Source organism: Tachypleus tridentatus, chromosome 12 (assembly GCF_004210375.1).
Source record: "Tachypleus tridentatus isolate NWPU-2018 chromosome 12, ASM421037v1, whole genome shotgun sequence".
NCBI classification, from domain to species: domain Eukaryota; kingdom Metazoa; phylum Arthropoda; class Merostomata; order Xiphosura; family Limulidae; genus Tachypleus; species Tachypleus tridentatus.
In genome coordinates, this window is record NC_134836.1 from 125551729 (window position 1) to 125560185 (window position 8457).

The 8457-nt window shown below is 30.9% G+C and overlaps 1 long non-coding RNA gene across 1 annotated transcript; it reads left to right on the plus strand.

Moving 5' to 3' along the window:
- The first annotated feature begins 1415 nt into the window (after positions 1-1415).
- LOC143233199 (uncharacterized) lies at positions 1416-7310 on the plus strand. Its single transcript, XR_013018026.1, has 3 exons — positions 1416-1740; positions 6019-6095; positions 7196-7310. It is a non-coding gene; the product is annotated as an uncharacterized LOC143233199 (long non-coding RNA).
- The last annotated feature ends 1147 nt before the right edge of the window (positions 7311-8457 follow it).

Below are 8457 nucleotides of genomic sequence, written 5' to 3' on the forward strand. Positions count from 1 at the left end.
TCAACCCACTAAGCCGTCACTTACTTCCTTTCAGAAATGTTTTGGAATAAATGAGAGTACATGGTCTTATGCAATGTGGTGTTAAAAGAGTTCGTGTTAATATGTTGTGTACGTGATTCGATATACTGCTATAGGCCTAAGTGCTGTATGTTTGCTTGTATCATGCTATTTAGGAATATACGAAAGTTCATTGTAACATGCGCAATGTTGTGTGATTCAGTATAGTGCTGTACGTTTACTTGTAACTTTATATTTTAGAATAAAATCAATAAATGAGAGTTCATAGTCATATATGTTTATTTTCTTTGTTTCTACATTAATTCCATGAAATTTACTTTGCAGTAACAAGGAAAAGTTTACTTGGGGTTGGGTTTAAGTCACTGTTACTTAATCAATCATCTCCCCCCACCAAAAAATCTTGTATCCACCCCTGCTTCAGTACGCATATTTTTATGTTTTATGAAAATCATAATCTAACTTTATAGCTCTTTGTTCTCGATTATCTTTTAATTTTCTACCATTTTCTTAATTTTCCACCATACTTTTCTAAATCTTTCAATTTTCTATATCTTTGTTCTTTATGTTTCTCTGTTTTTGATTTTTTTTCTATTGATATAATTTCAATCAAATTTGAATTTTGTTTCATATTCTTGAATCTCGTTTTGATATTAAAGTATTTTTAAATAAAAGCCCCCAATTCTTACATCAACCTTTTTAACTGTTTCTATTGGTTAGGGAGTCATGTGAATTACTCAGTAAACCAGAAGACCATTTCTAAAAAATGATCATATATTACGATAGACCTAACTCCATGTATAACAGGTACTTATTCGCGAATGTCTCGAACGAATGGTACTTCGTGTATCTGTAAACGTTAATTGGAAACATAAAATGCAGAGTGATAACAGACCCAGTTTTAAATGCAACAGAATCACAAATCAGTTAACAATTATTGCTTCTATGTTATATCTTTTTCCCTAACTTTGCCTTACGTGGCTAAGCAGCAATACATACATTTAAAATAGAAAGTAGCATAAAACCACACCTTTAGTACAACAACTCATCACTAGATGGCTAAATTTTAATCAAATTTCCCGCCCTTTAATTTTGAATAAGGTTGGTCATTTTTGAATTATTGTGATAATTGTTAACAATATAACTTATAATAAATATTTTAAAAAGTTCTGTTGGGAGATAAATTCTAACAGACATCTAGAATACTATAAAAAAAACATTTAGGGCCTGGTTGCAAAAGTGCAATAAAACTAATTTTGAATTTAAATAAAGTTTCTTAGTACATTTTTATAAATGTAAAGATAATACATCTATAAAACGATATAATAAGAATTACAAATAATTATATTTAATCCAAAGCACAGAAGGCCTACATTTTATAATTTTCGACACATGACGTCATCACATAGAATTAGGCTTATAACATGTGAAATTACAATAAAAATATGAAAGTCTGTACCGAAATTTACGGTGTTGTAATTAAACTGAGATGTGTTTCGCGTCAGAGTGTGCGGAGGTTAAGTTTTCCTGTTACGTAGGGTAGATAAAGAAGTATTGCCGTTTGTCTGTTTACTAGTTCAAAGATTAGGCTTAGGAATGTTAATCATAATATTTAGGCCTAGTATCAAGCAGTGAATTAATTGTTCGTGGAACACATGTAGTCATCTAAAAATCTGACCCATGGTAATGTACGGTCAGACTAGGAGAAACTTTAAAAAACTTAAAGTAGGTATAGTATTACTATAGTTTTAACGGGCATTTGACCAGATTCAGTTAACTTAAGAAGTTATGTAAATTATATTTTTTAATTTTAATTAAAAAGGTTTAAGCATATTAGGAAATAAGTTATATTTAAAAAGTTAATAGTGACTTACTAATATATACTAATACTCAGTAATAGTGTATAAATTATTTTATATGATTCTATTTTAATTTTAAAGACTATGTATATGTTAATGTTGTAGATACTTGTAAAACTTAGTTACTGAGTCTCTTGCATAGAAAACTTAAACTCGCATTAAATTTTGTTCTACAAGAACATAATCATTGAAATTACAGATGTTCATTTCAAACATCATTATCAGTATTATTCCTTTCACAATTAAACAACCAATTAAAATTAAATTCAGTATTAAAAGTTTAATGGTTTTCCTTCATTATACTTCCAACTCTTTCATTCCAACACCACGACTCTTCAAACTAACAAATCTGAACATCACTAAAAGTTACCAGTTAGGTACCTTACACTAAATTTGTTGTGATTATTGCTATGATAATGGTAAAAACCTTTTCATGAATTACAAGGGGGTTAAAATCAAACTTTGTACAAAGAAAGAAAATACTATAAGTGTATTTGCCACATGTTATTACAATTAAAGATTCATCAAGGGACTGTAAGGTTTAATCAGCCTTACAATTACACCTAAATCTTCCTTTTTATTACACCTAAATCTTCCTTTTTATTACAACCAAATGTTACTTTTCATCAAAAAACTTGAGTGAGCCCTTTTCAAATTTCTATACCCCGTGTGACAAGCTATACACTTCTGTGTTCTGGTCCATATCATAAGACTTACTAAAATTCATTTAGTTAAGAGAACCATTAGTCATCATAATTAGTTCATCTCAGTCTGAGATAGTAATATCAGTCTGAGAAGCTGTTGAAATCAGTTATGTAGATGATAATTTCCAAACATGTTCAGCCGTGTTCTCCCAACCAGAAAAATCCCAATTTTGTGTGTGTGTAACTTTTTGCTTTCTAATACTGCCTAACATTCTTATTTATGTATTTCATGAATATTCAACATGCTAATTAATCTCTTTTGTGGTACTCTACCAAATACTTTTAAAATACTACATGCAGGGTGATGATCGAGATGCCTTCGTCCATAATGGTGGGAGCTTTTGTGAAATATTTCAAATTAAGGCAAGACATTCCTTTTCTAAAACAGTCTTGAGAATATGGTTGTTATTTAATTAAAACTTGTCTTCTTTAATGACTTTTTACCATAAAGTTCTTGACATTTTATTAATAGAAACCAAATGAATAATCCCCTGGTTTTTCAGACTTTCATAAACAATTCTGTTTTGTTTTAAACTGTAAGAATCATAAGAAAAGGTAACTTCATAGCCTATGTAAGTCAGGTGTCTTAAATAATAACTAATATCCAATCTTTCAGTAGTGAATTTTGTACTTAGTATGAGGCTTTTAGAAATCTTAGCTTCCACTAACACCAGTGCTTTTCATCAGGGTTTTTATTTCTAAAAGAACTTTAAGATAAATAGATTTTAGGTAAAAATTATCACAAGTTTTAAAGCACTTGGTCAACCTGTGTAGCTGTTTTTCATCATAAGTTAACATGAAATACATTCCTTTGTGTTGAAAACAGATTTGAGGTGTTGAGCTAAGAGATTCATATCTTTAACAACAGTTTGTTTGTTTTGCTAATTATTAAATGTGTTTATTGCCATAATCCAAATATTACTAATAATATTAATACTATATTTTTTCCCTTTTATCAGTTCAAAAAGAAAAAAGTCTTTGGCTACATAATTGAAGAGTGTTGTATGGGTGTGTGACTTTCCAGTTAATGAAATTAACAAAACTGTTAACAAGTTTTTATAAAGACTGTCTCAGTTAAACTGATCATGCAATATTTAATTATGAAGTTTCCTTGAATCAGGTACAAGAATGCATGTTATCATATTTTGAGTATTAATGGACCATCTCTGCATATTTATAAAAATGTCATCCTGCTATGAGTAAACAGAAGCAGTCAATTAAAACCCAAACTTTTATCTATTCTCTTGGACTTTTCTTTAATACAAAACAATTACATGAACTGTGAAAGTAGGTTTTGTTGGGGTATTTCCAATCCCATATTTTCTTCCAGCAAAATTTTATGGTTTTGGATTTATAGATCCCTGCCATCTTGAAGGACCCTTTGTCCCACAGGAGCCATTTGGTTTGTGAACCTGGACCTCCCTTGTTTCTGGACTCCTCCTCATTGCTAGAGACATCTTCAAGTTGCCCACATCAACACAATCGTTAAGTAAATTTAACAATGAAGCTTTAAGTACAGCCCACAACACCATCATGAGGAGTGAAGAGAAACTATAGCTTCTGACCATCTCAGTAATCCCTCTAGGTTTGGCATTAGAGGATCTCGTACTAAACTCCATACCATGTTATTATTTAAAACCTGAACTATCCCATGTCTGCACTGCAAGAAATGTCCTTGAATCAACAGTGTATATAAATTGTGATTTAGTAAGTTACATGAAAGATAATATACAAAATAATGTCTTCCTTAAAATGATTCTACTTACATTGATGAGAAACATTTCCCTACAAACTTGTGGAATTTTTTTGTATACAAAGAGAATAGACTAATTCAGTCGATTCTTTCAGGTAATGTCAGTATTAGTAAGTCTAACTGTTAGCAGCATATCTGATCATGTCCTTGTTAATGGTGATCATAAAGATATACCAAGAAATATGTTTCTCATCTTTATCAACTTCGGTAACAACATTTCCCTCGTAGGCTTTCAACCAGTATTATGCTGTGAAAAATTACAATTTTCTCTTTTATTAGTCCTTGTGAAAAACAAACCTTCACAAATTGTGTTTGTTGAATAGTACATGATTGCAACCTGCTCTTGACATAATGCAAACTCTTGAACTGTTTGTACAAAAGAGACCAAACTAATTTTTAGCATAATTAACTTATTTCCATAAATTAATTGAAAATCACATGATCTCTAATAGCCCAGTAAGTTTCACGACCTTAAAATAGACTTGTTCGATAATCTGTCCTTCATGGAAGTTGTTACCCTCACCTAACACTTGTGTTAACAAATTAACACATTTTATTCTTATATCTCTAGTTTCATTTATATTTTTATCTTTACCTTTAGAATGCACAACAAAAGTGCTTTTTCCAAGCTTGATGTGTCTCCTTGTTATCCCGAACTTTAACGGATTCTAGTTTATCTGTGTTTCCTATTATATGTTCATGTGCCTTTCAGTATACAGCTATCTACAGTTGAAAACCTTACAGGATACATTCCTTCCCCATTGTTATTAATAATCCAAGGTACAAATTCATGCATTTCAAACTTACTGTTAATAATTGAAAGTAATAACTTACATTAGGCCTAACAATAACTAACCAACTGTTTGCTATCAAGATTATTTTCAACTTATTTTTTGAAGATTGTGTGTATAGTGTAAAGTTCCAGATATGATTTAAACTTTGACTTTATAAATATGACGATAGTTATTTATGTAATTTATCAATTGAGAATTTCAGTTTAGTTGAATGGGAACATTATTAAGTATTGGCTGGTTAGTCGAGTATTAAAACTGCTTAATACGACCAATTATAACTCACTTTACGAATTCATGGACGATGGTGTTTGATTTATTTTTAAAACTGAAACTACAAAATATCAAATGGTGATTTTAATAAATGTATAATGTATATATATATCTTTCAGATGTTTTAGTGTGTCCATTAAAAGACATTACTGACACTAGATGTCCTTTATGACCTATGAGAGTGTAGGTGTAGTGTTACTGCCAAAACACCAACATTTCAAGCAATATTTCTGTTTGATGTTTTTTATAATCAGAGAATAGTTAGTTTCTTTAGTGCGTAAATCTTTCTTTTAACATTTGGATTGCTGAGTTTGAATCTTATAGTTTACTTATGCTGTTATGATTGTATATTGGCTGAGGTGAAATGAACTTGTACAAGTGGTTAATGAATAATGCTTCCAGCTATAAGACATTTAAAAATAATCTAGGTATAGCTGTCACACAAGCTGGAAGTATATTTGTGTGTGTGTATAATTTGAATAAAAGTTAGTCATAAGTAAATATTAGTAGAATACGTGGTTAGAGCTGTTAAACTCTTAAAGACAGGGTTTAAATCTAAATATTTTTAGAATGTTAACAACAATCTCATTACAGTGTATTCTTTCTCTACATCCAAATTTTAGGAAATAAACCAATTGTATTTGTCAAGAGTCTTGTGGAAGACTTATTACGAGGTACGACTGTTCTTGGGAACTGATAGGTATGCAATAGGATAATGTAGAAATAGGAACTTTGAATCCTAATGAGTTAACCTCCATATTGTTATTAAGAGTTGTGTTTTGTAAGTAGAGTTTTTAGAATGACTTGTGTTGATGTGGGTCAATTTACACCAAGTTTTGGTTATTCTGATGTGGTACACAAGGACATTTAGTCACTTTAAGAATTTACACCAAGTTTTGGTTATTCTGATGTGGTACACGAGGACATTTAGTCACTTTAAGAATTTACACCAAGTTTTATAAGAGAGAAAACAGGTATAAAATATTTGAAGACCAACAGTTTTATTACAAAAGTTGTTTTACAGTAGAGAACAAAACAGAATTTAAAGTATTACTGGACAACAGAATGTCCTCAGTGTTTAAAAAAAGGGGAGAACCCCCGAAACATACCACAGTTCAAAATGTACAAATATAGAAGAAAGAGATTATATGATCCATTGGTGTTGGCCTCTTACCTTAACTGATAAAAAGATGTCCAAACCAAACATATAGTAGTTGTTCTTGTTGATATGCCTGTCCAGTAAGATTGAAAGTCAGAATAAAATATTACATATCACTAAAGTTTAGAACTTGTGTGTTATAAGTAGTTCTATTAGAAAATGAGATGCACTCTTTTTTTGTAAAACTTGCACCTGCTACCTTTCATTATCCAAGAATCTTTCATTTCATCACTCAAATAGATCTCCTGTAGACAGCTTACCTGATTCTTTAGAGATTTAGACAAAATTGTAATCAAATCATTTCTAGTTCCATGTTTGATATCATAAGAGACTTGATACATCTCAGCTCAAATGTTTTAAACATAGCATTATTTGGTAGTGCATCTCTGGCATTTTCAGCAGTTCTGCATTTTTTTTCTAATTTAGGAAATCACTAAGCAATAAGACAATGAAGGCTGTTACATCTTAAGATAACATTTTCTACAAATAAACTACAACCAAGTATTTACACAGATGTTTTGAATATCTATCAGTGAATAAACCTAATGCCTTTTCTTCCTTAATGTTTTTAACAAAACCAAAGTACACTAGTTTATGCATTTCTGTATTGAAATTATGCACAGTTTGTTTTTTACTTGCAGGAACTAATCTTAGTAGCCTGATGACTTAGAGGAACACAACATCGTAGTACAAACACAGAACCTGGTAGTTTTTTTATCTAAGTTTTTAACACTTGTAATGAACAGCAAAGTCCCAAAGGAGTCAATACTGGAGGGTCCTGTTAATAACTGGTATGTGGACCTAGTCAGTTAATCAGTATAACTGAGATTTGAATTACATTGATTAGTGTCAAATAATTCATCAATTGTAGATATGGTAATGTTGTTTAATGTCACAAAAATATAAATATATCTTAATGTTTTTGGTTAAACTGTTATGATTGTTCCATATGTTCATGTACCAGAAACACTGTCACAATGATTTCTAACTGTTGTATTTGGTTAATCCAGAGATGTTCAGCTTAATTATTAGTGTCACAGCTCATATAAATAATGTACTAATTGAAATTATTATTTCCAAATATTAGTGCTTTAGATTATTTCAGCTATCCAACATTGACATATAAGTTACGTGCAATCAATTAATGAGCCTATCAATTAAATTGGTTAACAAATTTTCAAGAATTGCCCAGAAGAATTACTAGAATGTCATTATCTAAAAATGCATGAACCCTAAAATAAACATTTTGACAAGACCCCAACATTCATTTTCAGAATTACCATCATTTTATTCATAGCTGGCATATCTACTGATTTCATTTTGCAGTAGGTGGTATGTAGTCTGTCCTCATTTGGCTACATGCAGATATTTTTTGTGAATTTCTGCTCAAGAGTTGGCAGTGGGTGGTGATGGCTAGCTGCCTTTCCACTAGTTTTTCATTGCTAAATTAGGGACGGCTAGAGTGACTAGCCATCCTGTGGCTTTGCACAAAACTTGTAATAGATTTATTTTTTCACATGAGTAAAGGTTACATACTGCAACTGAGGTCAAGAATTAGATTTCTTTGTTCCTATTCAAGCCTAGTTTCTAGCATGTACATATTCCTGTTTAAACCTAGTGTGTTCAAACAAGTGACCCGGAAATATTTGGATATGTAATGGAAGCAATTAACCTAATAACCTTTTGGATACTGGACTGTGGCTCTTGTGTCACTATAAATGTCAGTTGTTACAAGGTTTTTGAGGTCTCTCTTGTTTGAAAGGAAGGACTTCTCTTCACCCAAACCAGCATCCCAAGTCATAATAGTGAGTGAAAAGCTGGCTGGTTTGGTTACAAACACCATCATTCATTGTGAATAAAGATATTATTTTACTTTTGTTGTCCATGTGTGATGTATTCTTTG